The sequence below is a fragment of the Glossina fuscipes genome, unplaced genomic scaffold (genome assembly GCF_014805625.2).
Source record: "Glossina fuscipes isolate IAEA_lab_2018 unplaced genomic scaffold, Yale_Gfus_2 91, whole genome shotgun sequence".
NCBI lineage: Eukaryota > Metazoa > Arthropoda > Insecta > Diptera > Glossinidae > Glossina > Glossina fuscipes.
Window position 1 is genome coordinate 1,370,105 of NW_023998445.1, and position 19,542 is coordinate 1,389,646.

Sequence of the window (19,542 nt, forward strand, 5' to 3'; positions counted from 1 at the left end):
TCAAATATTGGAAAGCATTGAAGCACGTAACAGAGACCATATAAAATATTATTCAATATGAATTAATCTAAATAATAAATGAATAGATTCAGCTATGTCTATCTGATGGTTATGTTGCTTTTTTGCCTACAATCTCTCAAATCTTTCATCATTACTCTCGTCAAATAAAGTATGACAGCAAAATCTATTCATAGATCTGGCTTTAGTTCTAAAAATTCCAATGGTGTTTCATATCTTGTTCTTTTTTTTTTTTTTTGTATATTAATTAGTTTCGGACTTTTCTTCATTAACAGAAAACCCTACCTAACTGACTTCTTCTCGCTTAATATAATCCTTTAAACATTCCAGAATGATACACAAAAAATGCACCCTTTGTCTGATTCTCATCCGATTGAGTTTAAATTTCACCATTGGATGCATTGCAATGCTCTCTAATAAAATGCAGGGAATTTTTTCATTTCAACGAACATTAAAAATTATTTTTGGCTAACGAAATTCTTTACCAGATTTCCCAAATTTCTTTAAAAATCCCACGAGTTTCACTACGCAATGCTGTTATGAAGTTACAGCTGAAATTCGAGATTAATAGCTTGAAAAGTAAGTTAGCCTAAGTGTATGATCAAGAGGGTAGTTTTTACTAGAGCTTGTAAACAATTCTTTATAAATTTTTTTTAAGGTATAAAAATTTCCAAAAATATTTCAATTAGTTTTTAGTAAACGATTTCCGAAAATATGACTCAAAATTTTGTGCGCAGGAGATATTAACAGAAATCTCCGTTCAAAGTCAAATAAGCTGATCGAGCGCCCGCACATAATTGTCGTCGAAATAAGGAGGAGTATATATAAATTATTATCATATCAAAAATAGATTTTAAAATGTGTACGATAGATAATGTTCGATCCTCGGTTTATCTTGGAATCAAGCGGCTTTATCAGACTGCCGCATGTTTCAGCGGATATATGGCGAGACTACCAAGACGATGTTCGCAGTTTCAAAGCTAAGTGCAGTGTGTTCGTAGCGTGATAGTAATTGAGCACTATCGGCGAAGACATAACTCCTACTGATTGGGAACTCACATCCACTAGATTGCAGCTACTCTCTATCTCTTTCTCGCTTTCCCCATTTCTTTCCGACCATCACCATGTAAAAAGTAAATGAAAAGAATTATAGTTTGTAACAAAGTCGACTTTAATCGAATAAAAATTTTTCTTTCGTTTTTTTTTTTTTTTTTTTGACTCTCATTTTACATTACATTTATTTTTTATTTTTATAAAATCTGAAAAGCAAGAAAGTTTTAAACATTTCCGTTTGTAATTAATTAAGTTTAAAACGTCGGGAAGAGGAAACGATTAAATTAACTTTTTTTTTTTTTATAACTAAAATGAAAAATGTTGAAGACTTTATAGAAGTGCATCTTTACCTAATGATATATCAGTTGAAGGCATACATGTTTAATTTTTTTTTTTTATCCTTAAATATCGTAAGAAAATATACAATTTCAACTAAAATCAAATTCAGCAGAAACCGTATTAATAGCGCTACACTGCATTTTATTATGTGTTTTACGCTAAGAGCAACCATCCTTAAACGGATTAAATGCCATTTGTATTCAACTACTAGAAGCCTATGAAACAGCTCTTCATTTGCTTACTAAACGCCTGAAGATATGTAAAAAATAAAAATAAAAAATTTCATAAAATCCATCTTTCACTCTTATGCCCGATTTATTTTTATACTCTACGCTATATTTTTTCTGAGATAGATATAAGTAGAATATGTAATCATAAAATATAAACGATATTTAATAACAAAGCCGTCATTGGTTAATCTCATGTATGCACGAGTAACCATTGAATGTACGGGAGCATACTGTGCTTTTAGCTTTTATTGTGTTTTTAGCTCTTGACATGTCAAGTACGATCTCATAATATTTACCAGGATTAGGTTTTAAGCTCTATGCTTTTTAGTTTCAGTCAGTTACTTAAGAAAATAAGTTAAATCGATTCATCAACATGTTTAGTATTAGAGCATATTTACTAACAATCCTTCCATTTTATTGATATGCATACGTTTTCTGTTTACTACAATGAAATTCGTTCGAGGGCCTTTTGGGCTCAATATAATATTATGAGAATATATCCCTTATGTCCTCGTGCTCATAGGTGAACAATGATGTCCGGTTTCTTATCTGGCTAATTTCTCAAATGCCTCAAACTATTCCATATAGTCGGATAAAAGCGAGTCGGGGAGAAAATTTACTATCCATCACTTAATTCCGTAAAATGAAAGATTCTTTAAGAAAAAGATTTTTATATAATATACTTTTTTCACTTTAGAGTGTGACAACCCTTTGACTTGCTAACCATATGGAGGGAATTTTTAAGCAAAACATAACCTATTTTGTGATTTCTACCACTTGGATACGTAAAAGTACTGAACGTATTGCGTGGTCATGGAAGTCAAAGGTGTGTGCAATTTTTCACTATCATCGGATCTATAGGCCCGAAACATCTATTGAATGTTTCCATGCCAAAAAAAGGGGACGTTAATTAGAGCCTTTTATAAGAAAAAAAATATAAATACGCATGATGAGAACCGGATTCCTTACTCCCTTCCTTTTGATATTTAGGCGGTAATGCTTAAGAAGGCTTGTTCGTAATTTTTTTTTTCTGTTTAGACGATCCTTTAAGTAGTCATTAAGTAGTCAAATTCTTTAGATGGCTCAAAGAGGCAATTTTTCCTGCGAAGTCTTAAGAAGAAGAAGAAGAACTATTTAAAATTACTTGAACTTAAACCTTTAATCAAAATTACACGTTCTGCTCAAAATTACCGAACATGAAACGGTTCGTACTCCTAACGTTTTCATTTCTTAGCGTTTGGCTTAAAATTTAAATTCTACTTTTAATACTATTCATGCATCAATTTTTTTTTTTTTTTTAAGACTAATCACTCACAGGACTTCCCCAAATACGTAGAAAACTATCACACTCAGAAAGAAGCGGCAGAAAGTAATAGGGAGCGGCCGTAGAGGAAGAGATAAGCTGACGATCGGTACCTGTTGTGCCTTTACTAACGGAACACTTACTATATAAGCTTTGGCAATGTTTTAAAAAACTCTTACGCCAATCAACAAATATTGAATAATACATTCCTCTAGGGAATGATTTCCAAGGAGGTGTTATACAAAATAAGTAAAATGCTATAGTTGGCCACGGGCCTGCATTAAACACCCTGCATCACCATAAAGTTATTCACATAACGACTTTTCACAATAAACTGTTATATGAGAAATGGTCGAAAAGGTGATCCATTATTAACAGCCATTGTCTTTGGTCCAAAATAGTCGTAGAAAGACGGACAGACGAAAAGACAAGCTCAAAGGGATTCAGGAAATAATTCTGATACGGTCGATATAAGGAAAGGTGGATCTATCTCAAGTCTTTCTAGATATCACATACATCCATTATTAACAGCCATTGTCTTTGGTCCAAAATAGTCGTAGACAGACGGACAGGCGAAAAGACAAGCTCAAAGGGATTCAGGAAATAATTCTGATACAATCGATATAAGGAAAGGTGGATCTATCTCAAGTCTTTCTAGATATCACATACACCTGTAAAAAATTAATGTACCCTTTTGTTACAATTGCTGTAGGGCATCAAAGTCGTTTTTTTGCATAACAAACGGCTATAGATCAACTTAGAAATAGGGCACAAATCGTCTACAAAACCGCCTAAAACATACAAAAATTTACATCTCCCATCTGTCGATTTTCTCGGGAAGTCTAGATTTCAATATGGAGAGATTTGTGGCCTCAATGGTCCGACTGATATGCTACTCACACTTGCTTTCTTTCTTTCCTTTAGCTTGGTTTTCAGGCCCTGAAAGGCCAGGTCTAATACTAGTTTCTTTATTTTATACCCATCACGGAAGGATGAGGAGTATGTTCATTTTATCAAAACCTTGGCAACGCCCAGAAATGAGTTTCAATTTCTGAAATCACTGCATCATTTCAAATTCTAAATCGATTTAAGCATACTCGGTAAACATTCTCATGAAAGTTCTTGAACGCAAATTGGTTTTGATAACGTCCCAAAGCTGTCGAAGGAGGTGCCTACAAGGCCAAGTAAACGGAAAACACGTCTGGCTTTTAGAAGGAATAAAAAATTGTTTTTTTTGCTCATTACTCATAAACTATAGTAAACAAATTTGAAGGAATTCGATCGTGTATCCTGTGGGCGATAATATAGACAAAAAACAACAAAAAATTGGTCACTCCTACTCAATGTTATAGTGTATCAAAATTCGATTTTTCTTTCAATGGCTTTATAAAGCGTAGAAACATATAATGAATAAATGAATAAAGTACATAAATTCTTTGGCAGTTTCAAAATTTGGAATGCACCTAAACATGCCCATCTGTTCGTCTGTCAATCTGTCAGATTGCGCAACTATAGAGTATTTGTGATAAACTTTCTCCCCTTACCGAAAATGATAGAATCGCTTACAAATTTGCAAAATAATTTGAAATGAACTAAAAACCTTTCCAAGGACACGCTTACAAAGCCCAGACGTGTATGCGACGAAAACTATTACTTTGCAAATAGAAAATATTCGCTACGCCAACTTCATAGAACATATAGAGCATAAACATTTAAATCGTTTACTGTTTTTACGGCGATAGGTACAAAAGATTCGCTCACGCCCGAATATAATTTTCTTACTTTTTTTTTTTTTTTTTGTTTTTGTCTTTTTTGACAATGTGATGATGATTACATTCTGTAATGATCTCTTTACGTGATAAGGTTTTCAGAGGAAAGTGATAGGCAACGCATAAGCTGTCACATGCTTCCGTTAGTTCCGCAACAAAATTAAAATATTCAAGAATATAAGAACTTAATGGAATATTTTCTATCAACTCTAACATTTTACAGTAACTTTTATTATTGTTTTTCTCAACTTAGGTTTAACTGTAAGAATTTTTTTTTATTAAGACCATGATTGCATTTCTTAGGTTTTACTTTAATTTCTTAAGGAAATGCAATATTTTTTTTTAACTTCACTCATTTTTACTACGAAAACTAATGATAAATGTTTCATTGTAGACATTCTAAGAGGATTATATTCTAACATTTCATAGCACAAGGATTTTCGCTCTTTAAAGAATTTTCTAAATCCCACCACATACACAGAAAATTAAATTTAAAAATAAACAAGTAAAAAAATTATATGCGGTCGTAACTGAACCGTTTATACCCATCAACTTTATCCTAAAAAAGAAAGAGAACTAAATTTTCATAATCTATAATATGGGGTGGGCGCGGTTGAGTTTTTCTGCTTTCAGTAAAAGTGAAAAACAAACAACATACAGGGAAAGCAAAGACGTTCACAGTTTTAATTGTGTAGACGCGTGGGCGTTGTAGGCGTGTTCTTTTGGACATTGACTCATTTCATATTCTTTTGCAAATTTGTAGACGATTTTTGCTTTGTTGCGAATGAAAGAAAATTTACCACAGCCGGACGGACGGACAGACAAGTGTGAAACTGTTAACGAATTTGTATACTTGATGAGATTTTTGAAGCTTGCTTCTGTGTATTATGAAGGCATTGCAAGAAAATTTGAATTATGATGCACTATAATATTGAGTAGGCGTGGTCAACTTTTTGTTTTATTGGTTTTGTAAAGATCGTCCATAGTTTATTGTCGTAGTTTATGAGTAGTGAACAAAAAATCAATTTTTTATTCCTTTTGAAAAGCAGAGGTGTCCTCCCTTTATGCTTGTAGTTGGGCCGACTTGGGCCGCTTTCACTACCAATTTGCATACAAGAACTTTCAATCTTTCTACCAAATTTGAAGTTACTTATGCGCCCAGGGGAATGTTTAGGGACAGTCGGACGGAAGGGCAAGCTTAAATTGCTTCAAAATTTAATGCTGTTCACGAAGAGCTATAAAGTTTTCGGGGTCTCTAAAGTTTCTTTCTGGGCGTTGCAAACGTTTCGGCAAAATGAATATATCCCTCTCATTCCTCGATGATGGATATAAAAATGTACATAAAAAAAAAAAAAAAAAAAATTAAAGAGAGAGTAAATGTAAACAAAGTTAACAACGAAGGCTTTAACTTACATAAAACTGATTGTAAATCATAGCTTGTGTCATATGTTTTGTCGTCCCACATCTGCAAACAAATAAAACCAACATAAAATACACGTTTACGATTTCTTTTCTGTTTCTCTTCTATCTACAATTTACATCAGTCGTTGGTGAATTAATCTCTGCCAGGTAACTAATGTTAAGTCATGCATGCTTGCCAGCAAACACTACATACATACGTCCGTTACATATTTCATAACGATATGTATAAATATTCTCTGCGCATCTATATACATATGTTTATATACATAAGTATATATATATATATACATACTCACTAACCATAGTTGCATTGAATATAATGAAAAACTCAAACATATCCAATCATTACATACACTATACTACACGTTACACTCAATATTTATTTTGCATGCCGATAGTATTATAGCAAACAATCATCATCATTATCATAATAATCATCATCATCATCATCATCATCATCATCATCATCATCATCATTATTATTATTATCCTCATCATCACGGTTAGTATGATCATTATTGTTTACACTTGACATGCAAGGGCATGAAATTCTTCTACATGAAATTTACTGCTATAGCTATGAATATTTATATATATATATATATTTATGTAAATATATATATAGACAGATAGACATACAATGGAGACTCATCTACCGTACGTATGACTACGTAAAAACAAATCAAAAACTACCTAACTGTTGCAATTATAATGAAAAAAAAAAAAAAAAAAAAAAAAAAGCAAAAACAAAAAGGATACAAACAGTAGTTTAAGATAGAAAGAGAAAAGAGCTTCTCCTTAAAACCTACTAACACAGAGAACAAGTAAGCAATACGTTTAGGTAACCACATAATCCACCATTTTTATTGTTTTTTTTTTTTTCCACTCTTAGATTATAACTGTAACAAAATGAACTCGTGTGAAACGGCTAAAGTAAATTTAAATGTACGGCAAACAGAGTTGCCCTGCTCGGATTACAGTCACGTAAATTTACTTAACAAACACTGCAGCTTTACACAAAAACGAAACGCTCTTAAGAAATATATACCTGAAAAGACTTTTAAGAGGTTCATTAGCTATTTTCCTAACGATATAAAAATGCATGCAAGAGAATTGCGCTTACACTTGCAATACAGTAAACTGAAAATCAAGAAAACATAGAATTGAAAAAAAAAAAAGAATTAATAACAATTACTTTCTTGTTATCTTATCTTATTTTTTGTTTTTTTTGTTTTTTTTTTGTTTTTGGGTTTTATTTGTGTAAATTGCAAATTCATTGATGTTTCGTACGACTCGGCTCATGTGATTAGAAAGACTTTTCTAAACTTATTGCTTTCCAGCTGTTTACCTTTAGCCTTAGTATTTGAGATTAGTCACGTACCTGCATTTAATTTAAATTTAGTTTGTGTTTTTTCCAAGCTTTATTCTAATCTAAAAGCCTAAATAACTAATAAACATACATTTTCGTTAACAAAGAGTAGTAATACTGTCTTGCTAAGGCACGCTCGCTTATGGTTTAGCTTTTCTACAAGCACAGTTTTTTCTTGGATTTACTAATAAGGTTACGGAGGATAGGGATTATCATCTTCATTTCATATTCAAATCCAAAATAGCTTACTTTATAATTCAATTCTGTCTGCTTTCCTCTAATAATCTCCTTCGATCTTCCACTCTTCCCTTGGAGCAATTGGCTCATTTTCGCCGATCGATTTATATTTCCTATGGGAACTTTTTTATTTTCCTTTATTTGTGAAAGTTAAGTCTTAACTGCACTGACTCAACTTAAGTCCCTTTTTTTTCTCCAAATATCTTAACTCTGCCATCTGAAAAGTTAATATAAAAATAAGAAGAAGCATAAAATTACACTAAAATCTCTACATCCGTCATACCTATTCGTGAAGATTCACGACATCAAATCGACTGCTATTCGACCCAATTACCACTGAAGAGCACACGTCTACGATTACCGTAATAAGGAACAAACAAAAACACTACGATAAGTCCCGGCCCACCATTATATACCCAACGCAATTTTGCTTAATATAATTATTCATATAATGGCTTTTCAAAATATAGCCTTTTAATGGAAGTGGTCGGAAAAGTGGTCCGATCAGAGCCAATTTTAATATCGTTCGTCCTTCGGGGGAAAGCATGACAGTGTTACAAGTTGCATCAAAATGTCCCGAAAATCGCGACCTTTACAATGAAGACAAGACGAATAGAAAGGCAGACGGCCGGATGGACAGATAAGCTTAGAACGATTTCGAAAGTGATTTTGAAGCGATCGAGATTATAAAAGTTGTGTGCAGAAAAACGAAAAAGAACTTTACATGGTGAAGTGTCGTCGATCTTTTCGATGGCTGGCCAACTCATTTGAAACTCCCTACGCAATTACATATTCCGCATTTTTGAATGATATCTAAACATCATAATAACACTCGCATTTTCGATGTGTAGTCGGGCATCGTCGAACAAAACTGCTGGCGCCTACGTTCAACGCTCTAGTCAGGTGCGGCTTTTGTGTGTACTTAGTCTAAACTTAAAACCACTCTGCATATAAATATCCTAAGGAACAGGCTGTTGGAATAAAACACCTTCGGACTATGCTCCTTCCACGGTAGAGATTAAAGGGGAGGTCAACTAATTTTAATTTTCTATTAATTACCCGCCTTTCTACTTCTTACCTTATTGTTCAAGTTCTGCTTACATGACTTATTTATAACTACCTATTCTTACTTGATCAACTAAATGAATGCCTGCATTGCTTAATAAACTCTTACAAAACGATTTTCATGATTGCTTTAATTTAAATGCGTGTCCTTCTTAATTGCCTTTTGTAATTAAAATTGGGCATAATTAAATACAACAATGACAATTTAAGCGATGCACCTGTTGATCGCCATCGGTTATGTGTGGCTTTTTCACTTTAGGCTGACAATTTGATAGTGATATGATTACGAAGAGCTTTTTCATGTCAGAATTTCCAGTTGCACTCCAAACTCGTATGAGAGAAATTTAATTAACGAAACTGACCGAAATAAATAAGATTTTGCCTTAAAGTTGACTCTATTCAGTTACGGGTGCTACCGAAACTATTTTTACGCCCATCCTCGGTCTTGAAAAAACTGTATATGAAAAAAAAAATTTTTCTAATTTTTCAAATATCTTGACAAAGATTGCGAAAAATTATAAACGGACGTGGAAAAATGAAACCATTTCCACCTAAAGGTCCTTATGAGGAATAATACGTTATGTAGCAACAATGTTATACATATAAATTTTTATGTTCATAAGGAAAATTGATGGAAGATAGCAAGTTGATGATATAAATTTTCAGCTTTAAGTAGATTTCTTCTTATATAAGTTTTTTCACGAATTCGTATTATCAGGTTTCATGACAAAGATATGAAAAAGATTAGATCAAGTGATGAGGTGTATTTAGTCGTTGCCTTTACCTTTCGTATTTGAGTCATAAATCCGTAGCGAAATTTTGATACACGTTGTTCGCAATTGCCCTTCTGTTCAAATGCTTTTAAAACGTTAGGTAAATTGCCGCATGTTAAGGAAATGTTGAAATTTTCCCTGAACTTATTCAGTGAAGAACAATGGGACCACATTTACTTCGACACCATAGACTGCCTATCAAGTGGGCAATTTTTCCGAGTTTGATTACATCTAATCTACTTCGTGAGTGAATATCTCATTGTTGCGTATGAGGGAAGGTAGGAATTAAAAAATTAGTTTCAAAAATCATTATCATCGTAAGTCAGAGCTTAAGATACTTGCTCGACTTCAATTTTTACGGTAAGAGTTTACATGCATAGTGATTTCAACAATTACCGAAAAATCCCTCCTAGCTAAGTCTTCTAACTACTAAGAGGCCTATATAGTTTTTACTAAAAAGTATAGCACAACTGATTCGAAATGATTCTCGATTCTTAAAAGCAACTCATACTTAACAATCGGGGAAGTATAACGGAACTCTTTACATTTATCGCTGTTCTGTATGTTAGTGCGAATATATGCAATACTTGGAAGAAGTTGAAGTTACAACAATTGGGTCAGAATCATTCTCATCAATCATTCTCAAAATCTATGTAATCATCGCTGTCCATCCGTCCATGGGGTCAGAATCATTCTCATCGATCATTCTCTAAATCTATATAATCATCTTTGTCCATCTGTTCATGGAGTCAGAATTATTCCCATCGATCATTCTCTAAATCTATGTAATCATCTCTGTCCATCTGTCTGCTTGATATTTGCTCATAGCTAGGGGAACGTTAAGTGCACCCGCCTTCTATATAGTAGTTCATTCTCAGCAATTCTTTCTTAGGACGGTTCAAGCATGTCTATGCATCTGTCGGTCCGTTATTTTCCCATATATTTTTATATTCATAGTACAAAGGCCGCAAACTTCTTTCAATGCGTTGATGATATTTGATACGATAACATGCTTTTACCCAGCAATCATTCCTTTCCATACGACATGACGTCGTCGTTTAGTAAAATTGATGATTTTTATTATTTCTCGATAAGAATCGGTAAAAATTCTGTTTTGGCAAACACTCAACGGCTTGGGAAAATTTCAAGGGAATAGAATCTTTCCTAACTAGAATAGTGTGCCAAACCTGAATTTTCAACAAAATAGGATAATTTGTTGGACACCCTTTCCTATCAAGAGGCTTTCAAAAGCTTTGCCATTACAGGCAACAAGATATAATTCTTAGTATTTTATGATTAAAGATAATGCAAAAGGTAATTGAATTTTTCTATAAACATATTATGTTAACTAACGATTACAAAATTACGTTACCCAGATCACTCACCTTATAAGGACTTGTATCAAAAATAAACCTTCAGGTGAATAATTGTATTAGGCAAACTGGCCTATCTCTAAAGCCTACGCAGTCATACGATTAAATGATGGAAAACCAAAAATATCTTCCTAACCTCGGAGATAGGAAACGATATTTAGGAAACCATATGTAAAAGAACTGCTAAAGCAGCTAAAACAACGTAGTTAAGCGCAAAGTTTAATGCCATTACAACAAGCAATGTGGCTGTAGGTGTACTTAACAAAAAAAAGAATCGTAAGGAAAGACTTTAGGTTACAAAGAAAGGCTAAATGCTTACAGCAAGAAATGGTGATCTTAAGAGAAATAAAGATTTTTTGCACCACTTAAGCCGCCAATCCTATCTAACTTACATGTGATATGAAAAGTAAATAAAAAAATGTAGATAAAGCCGAAGATAAAGTAAAGTAATTTTTTTAAGGTTAGTTTTTTTTTTCAACGTCTACTCTGAGGTAATCTTTTACGAAGTTATTCAAACAGGTGAAGCAGGGATTAAGGTCAATGGAATATTCATTAATAATATCAAATATGCGGATGACACAATTATCCTAGAAGATGATATGCAGGATCGGCACACGATCAAACTTATGATCGTAAGTCAGTCGTAAGTCCCTATACAAATGCCACTCTATCAATTAATAAGCAAAACGTAGAAATAGTTCCGTGTAGACCGAGGCAGAGACGTAGAAATAAAGAGAAGAATATCGGAAATATTGGAAAGTTCCAATAACCCGCGATATAAGCTTTGCCTTCGTTGCGTAGAATGCTTTATATGGTCCGTACTCTTGTAAGGTCTTAAAACATGGACATTAAATATCACCACAATGAATAAACTGGAAATCTTTGTGACGTTCTACTACCGTAGAACGCCAAAAATATCGTGAACAGATCGCGTATCCAATGCTGAAATTCTGAGAAGAATGAACCTTGAGCCTGAGCTATTAAAGTGTATTAAAAAATGAAAAACCACGCACTTTGGACACATAATGAATGGAGAAAAATATATATTTCTACACTTAATAGTGGAAGATCGCAATGGAAGGACCGAAGGACAACCATCATGACTGCGTAATATTCGAAACTAGGCAGGATTGAGAATACCACAAATGAAAGATTTTTGCACTTCAGTTAAAAATATAACTGAAAACAACGGAATAATATCATAAAATGCATATGATCAGTTATATTCAGTAATGGATTGGTAATAAAAGAAAGAAAAGAAGAAGAAATTTGCTCGAGTAACTTAAAAGTCAAAACCCATTAATTTTGTTCGCAAAAAGCGAATAAAATATTTATGTAACAGTAAATATTTATTACAAGTCATCTTCAACTTAAATAGTGCTTGAAAGTTTTTCGCTAACGGCAACACTATTTATATACAAAGATAATAAGTAAACGAAAAAGGGGGAATACGAAGGTTGTTGTCCTTCTATAAGACCACCCTTTACATAATTGTTGCTCAATATGTATACAAATATGTAAGGGGATCTGAATGAACGAAAATGAGAAAATATATATGAGAAGGGAAATTTATAATTAAAAAAATTTAAAAAAAAAATTTTTTATTTTTATATCTTTCTACCATATTTTATTACTCGTGAACTTTTCTTTTTCTTTCTTTACTTTTTTTTTGCAACCAAAGAAACTTAATTAAATGATTTAATTTACAAAGAAAAAAATCACTAACATGCTTTTATACACATGTATATACAACTTAATTATGGATTTACGCACACATGTGCGTTGTCTCTCCGAGAAGATATACGAACTTATTTAACCACATTATAATTTCAACTGCCAGTAACCATTATGGATTCTTGCCGCAGGCAAATTAAGATTAATTTAAACTCTGAACATTTTGTACTGTAACCAAGCACCTGTACACAGATTCGTCCAGCTTGTGGCAATGTTTAAAATTAATTTACTCGTAACATTTTCTCGGTAAAGCATAAAAAATAAAAAACAAATGAAAAATAAGTAAGAAAGTTATATTCGGTCGAGACCGAATCTTTTATACCCATCACCGTTTTCCTAAGAGCGACAAGAGAAGTAAAAGAATAAAACTTTCATGTTATGTAGAGTTGGCGCAGTTGATTTCTTCTATTTTTAAAACATAACTTTTTGTCATATAGGCATGTGGGCGTTGTAAGCGTGCCCTTTGAAAAGTTTAGGTCAACTCCAAATTGGTTTGCAAATTTATAGGCAATAACTTCATTTTCGCTAACAGGAGAATGTTTACCACAAACATCACAATGTTGCACAAACAGACCGGTGAACAAATGAACGGGCGGGACTTTTTAAGGTATATTCCAAATTTTGTATACTTTTTCGGCTTTTTGAAGCTTGTTACAGCGCGATATAAAGGCATTGAATAAACGGTTGAAGTTTGATACATTATAATATTGGGTAGGCGTGGTCAATATCACCCACAGAATATGCGTTCAAATTTTCGTACATTTATTTGGTGTAGTTTATGAGTAATGAGCAAAATATCAATTCTTGAATCCTTTTCAAAAACAAAGGCATTCTCAGTTTACGTGATTTGTCCCATTTTCAATAACAACCTCAGTTGCCTATTTCTGTCAAATTTGAAGTCAATAGCTTCATTTTTAGGGCCAGGAGAACGTTTATAAGACGCATTACCTGGGCGGACGAACGGACAGACGGACATGGTTAAGTCGATTTAGAGTTTGATGCTTATTAAGAATATACATATATATATATATATATATATATATATATACTTTGAGGGGTCTCTGATGCTTCCTTCTGGGTGTTACAAACGTTTTGATAAAATGAATATACCTCTCATCACTCGAAGAAGGATATAAAAAATATAAAAAATATCATACCTTTACCGTTAAGCATTTAAATGCATGAAAAAAATGTTACCTACAGATGTACATATATATGTACATCAAATTTTTACTACTGCACCAGTATACGACTTTCAATAACAGAGTAAGCGAGTAAAGTTTTATGTTTATATTCAATTGTTTATAAGCGTGGCCATGCGTGCCAGAACATCTGTGTTGCCACAAAGTAAATGATGATTACGTTGATTTTTACTAAGGTCTTAAAATATATTACTTACCTTTTTTTTACGCTATTCTCTCCTTCTCTTCCTCTTTCTCGTTTTCTCTACACTAAATTAACTTAATGAGTGTATATATATAATTTGAAATATTCATTAGTTTATTTTTTATCCGCAAAATAAAACCATAAAACATCTTTAGTGTAATTAAACGGCTTTTTATATTACAAGCCTGATGCACGCGGAGATTGCAAAATGCGCATTAAATACTCATTAAAAAATTGCATACATTTTTTAAACAATTGAAAGTAAATGATTTTTTTAAGCGAAAAAAATTAAATTTCTTACCTTTGAATTATGTTGTCTGATGGATTGGGCATCAACGTGTAATTCTTGTGGTATACTTACCAAAAGTATTGAATAACTGGGCAAGCCGGTATAGCGTAGGGCCGGCAATCCTCGGCCTTGCCCAACTGCAATGTTCCTTCGTTGTTTAGTAAACATACTTTTGTTTTTGCAAAACAATGAAAAGAAACCCAATTTCATGTCCGACTAAAACTGCAACAAACTAATAGTGGAAATGTTATGATATTTTGATATATTTCTTATTGGAAAATCGGTGTTATCAATAGGCCTACAACATCTGCAAGTCCTCCTATGAAGTTATTGAACGATTTGCTATTTGATGGATGAATTCGCCAGGTGCTCTAGGCATTTATATAGAAACTAGGTAATCCTCTTAACTATTTATGTCCTCTGCCGACTGTTACCTACGTTTCTTTTATTCGAAATAATAACTAATAAATTTCCTCAACATTCTTTATACACTTATACTCTTTTCTGCACGGATGGTGAGTGAATTCTTTTCAATTCGTACTATAAACAGTGCTGTATGATCATTCTTTCATGTTGAAAAGTTTTCTTTATATAACTTTGCACTTTTCAGTTATATCTAGGCTATCGAAGTCGAATGATCCGGTTTTTTTGTCATCCTTACTTTCAGGAATTTTTCATTTAGCAAAGGTAAATGAAGTTCTTTGAATTTTTTGCTCCAGAGCGACATTTTCCGAATCATGACTAGCAAGTCAGGGTTCGTAGGTTCAAATCACAATTTGGTAGAATTTACTTTGTTTGTAAATTGTAGTGATTGCTCATTCGGTAAACGCGTTACACTGGCGGATTGGGAACACAGCCATTAGGATGCGGCCGCCACTACCACTTCCTTCTATTTCCTGCCTCTCTTTCCGCACTTCTTTCTGACCGTCACCCTGTTGCGCGTAGAGCGGATGTCCCCTGAATGAGGGGAAAGCAATTTTCTAAATCTGATAGTTCGATCAAGCAGAAGCAAATGTTCGATCCCCGTTTCCTTCTACACCGGAAGATTGCCGGGTTAATAACCTTTTCGGCCTTTAAAAAGTGTCACCTTCTTTTCTACGCCTCTCTCTAAACTGCAAGATACCGTGACATACTACACAAGCTGTACTAACAGATAACTTCTTCTTCTACGAAATAATTTCAAGGTAAATGTGAGACCAAAATGAAGGACAAAGAAGTTTTGTTCTTACAAGATAGATGTACATAAGCAAGAAATTTATATAAATGACAATCACTACCATGAAAATTTTTTATTCTACATAAAGCAATGGATAATTTCACTGGACTTGAGATTTCTTAAAAAGCAACGAATTTCATGCATTTAGATTTTATTATGCGTATTATGTGTAAAATAATGGATAAAGTGTTAACTAAAGCGGGAAACCTATAAGTGTAAGAAGGATAGAATAAACAATGTTAATTAAAATTTTCGACAATAAAGGCAGAAATCATGATTCCATTCCCTTTAAGCAAAAAAAAAAATAAATCCAAAGTCCTCAATCGAATTAGAATGTAATTTAGTAGATATGAAATCCTAGAGAAACTCCAGTAATTTTTTAATTACTTTTCCAAACAGAATGTCAAATGTTGATTTAATGTTTAAATCTTATTGTAGACGCTAAGCTATATACATATATACATATATAAAAAGCATAGATCATTTTATGTTAAGCATATCACTTAAAATTTATCGTTTAAATTCAACCCTCCTCACCAACACTACACTTTGGTAGACGTTATAATATACCATACTATATATATCCGGTCAACCGTAAAAACCAAGCTTAATGCAACAGCAGCTAGTGCTAATTATATACAAATGTCCAGTATATGAATGGAATTAGTACTGTAATGATGATATAAAGCAAACGATAAATTCATGCTGTGCACCATGTATGTAAGTGTTGATGATGATGAGAACTCTTTATATATAGATGAAACTTGAATGTTAAACCGTCCATGTTGTAAACGCAGAGCAATGGAAAACAAGCCAATCGTGTTGAATGAACACATGTATTACATAAAAATCTTCCCTAAAAGAGGGGTTAAAGCAAAATGATTTTAAAATTGATGATAAAAAGTTATACTAAGGTTTAATGTAGTAGTAAATATTCTATACACATGTCAGACACAGATGATGTTAATCTCTAAAGTCTTTAAGTGTTCTTTTTCACTTTATACAATGATGGGTAATGTGTTTTGCTGTTTGCAACCACCTGAAAGATTTGCAATTAACTCATGAATTAAAATATTGCCTGAACATCGGTTATCCAATTTATTTCTCTCATTATCAACAGCACTTTTAAACTCACTTTTAACAAAACACAAATCTTTTTAATGTATAAACTACCTACAAATCTACCTACAAATCTAAATCATTTCAAATAATTCTAACCTGAGTTTCGTTAGACCTAAGTAGTCAGAGAAAAAAATTTTAAGACTAAAGTCTTTGTTTACTTTATTGAAAATTCTACTGCACTTGAGATTTGAACCCATGGCACTTGAGTTTTTATTGGTGACACTTTGCTTACTCAGCCACACAGGCGGATGAGTTTCGTTATAAAAAAGTATTTTGACCAAAATTCTTCTTCTCTTCTCCAATAGAAAACATAAACTTATCGGAGAAGCCATTCTGTAGAAAGTGGATCTGCGCACGGCAGACTGTACTTTAGGCTATACACGTCGATTTTTCAACTTGGGAAGCTATAAAATAATATCTGAACAATCAAAGAAATGGAAACAAGAGATAATATCGCATTTTAAGGGCTTATTTTGACAGAACGATGTTTGGTGACCCAAAAGAAGAATGGAGAATCAGTCTTATGAAGACAAGGCATGGATTAACGAATTCGTGAAAAGTAATAAATAGATCTGAAGGATATGTAGTTTGATTTCTTTACTACATCTTACATTCGCTAATGGTTTTGAAAGCTACGATCTACTTGTTAATTTGAAGACATCGTTGTATGCAAGATGTCGAAAGAAGAAAACGATACTCACACCTATCATACTCAACAAATACGCAAGAAGCGTCTGAAAGCAAACGGACTTGGAAGGACTAAATTATTTCGTATAAAAAATTATAAAAATAAACTTGTTTGATTATATTACCTACTTCGAAGCTCTTCACTATATTGAGCGCAAAACATTTGTTAAAAAGCAATGCGTCTTAAATCATTTTCATCACTACAAATTATGCTCGGCTAGTTTTCTAAGAGAAAGTGTAAGGATTTGGAACAAAGCTATATGCACCTGTATTGCCACTCCTCGCCTCCTTCTCGCCTCGCCCAGAGAGGAAAGTTTGGACTATGTCTAAACTTTCATTGTGATACTTCAGTACTTGAAATAAGCCTAGATCCTGAAGGCTTGTCCTGCAAACCTAAGGGGTGACCAATTCAACAAGACAAAACGCCAATAGCTCCGGGGAACTCGTCTGACTGTGGCTTCAGGCCAGATGTGGACGTTAAAATCGACGAACATCTGTAGAAATATTCATACTAAAGCGTATACAATATAGTTTCTTGTAGCTTTAAAGTGTTGTAATTTTGCGCCAGAATATCGACATTTGCGGGAACCTTTGCTTTTCCTGATTAATGGGAAGGAAACGAACTGCTAAATCTTTAAGAGCGATGAACAGTACGGACGACCCGATATCAAAAGCTTGAGTGTGCGAACCAATAACGTTGACGATAAAACCGAATGTGAGTGGCGGGTCCCCTTAGGAAGGTGAATTGGGTGTGATGTCCAATCAAAGGAATGCATTGCTGAAGAACGCGACCAACAGAAATCATTCCAAAAGTCTTATTTTCAGTATGAAGAAATGTGCTGTCTTACACTAAAGCTCGGAAAATGTTTCTGACCTGAAGTATCTTATGCTGTTATCAGCGAACAATACTCCTACGGTTTCAATCAACGACTTATTCGAACAATGCTTCGATTCTTGTGACAATACTCAAATATAGGTTCTCTTAGGGATAGCCCTAGAAGAGGAGGCATTTCGTCATGTCGATGCAAGTCCAATATTGCGGGGGATGTGAAAGAAAAATAGTAGACAGCGATGGAAAATTCTTTCATGTATCCGTTCATTCCTTTTGTCTTGAAAAAACCGGAACGAAAATAATTATACTCCCAACAGGTACGCCATTTCGATCGTTCGGTGGTTTATTTTTCTCTCCGTACAGGCATGGCTAACTTGTGAATTAATAGTCAGTTGAACCAAGCCTTAAAGGCTTATCTACTATCACCTGGGAATCCCTCTATCTGCCGAGCCAATTGAATTTGTTTTTCTCGTTAGTTCTCCCGTTAGTCTATAAATTTTTGTCCTGCTCTCCTGTCCGCATTTCGCCTTTCTTTCTTTCTCTTTACTTAGCTGCTTCTGTCCATTCATCCCATTTGTTTGGCTCTCTACCAAATGGACTGTTTCCATATCTACCTTTTAAGGGATTTGCCCGTTCCGCATTATACCTCCAGATGTCATTATCTATCTATTTTTTCGTCTGACCGGCGATTTCTCCAATTATTTTAACGCCTCTTATTCAGTGTTTTATCTATCATTTAACCCATCCGTTTTTCTGTCCGCAAATAGGTGTGTGCGTTTCTTTATTCATTTGTCCGGGCATTCATCCTATTGTTACAAGCGCAAATAATTTGTGCAAATATTGCATTTAAAAAAACTTTTATTCATTTAATTATAAAGTAATAAATTTTTAAAAGTTAGATAGGTTAAAAAAAATATATATTGAATATTGTGCAATGAGAATTTATTGTTTACACCATTGCAGGAAGAATAATATTAATTTTATATACAATACATATTTATATATATATATATATTAGTTTGGGGAAAAAGAAATCCATTATTTTTTCGGTAGATGGCTGCACTGATAGATTTCTCGTAAAGTATCGATCAAACAATTTCCGATACTGTACATTTACATACTGTACATTTCGCAGTAAAAAAAATTCTTTTGCTGTTTTTTGTTTGGTGCATTCAGTTATGAGTAACAAATGGAAGTGAACAAAGAGAAAATTCGGTACATTTTACAGTTTGTCTTTGACAAAGGCGAAAATGCAAGCCAGGCGGCTAAAATTGTGAATGGTGTTTATGGTTCCGATACTGTAACAGCCAATTATGTGCAATTTT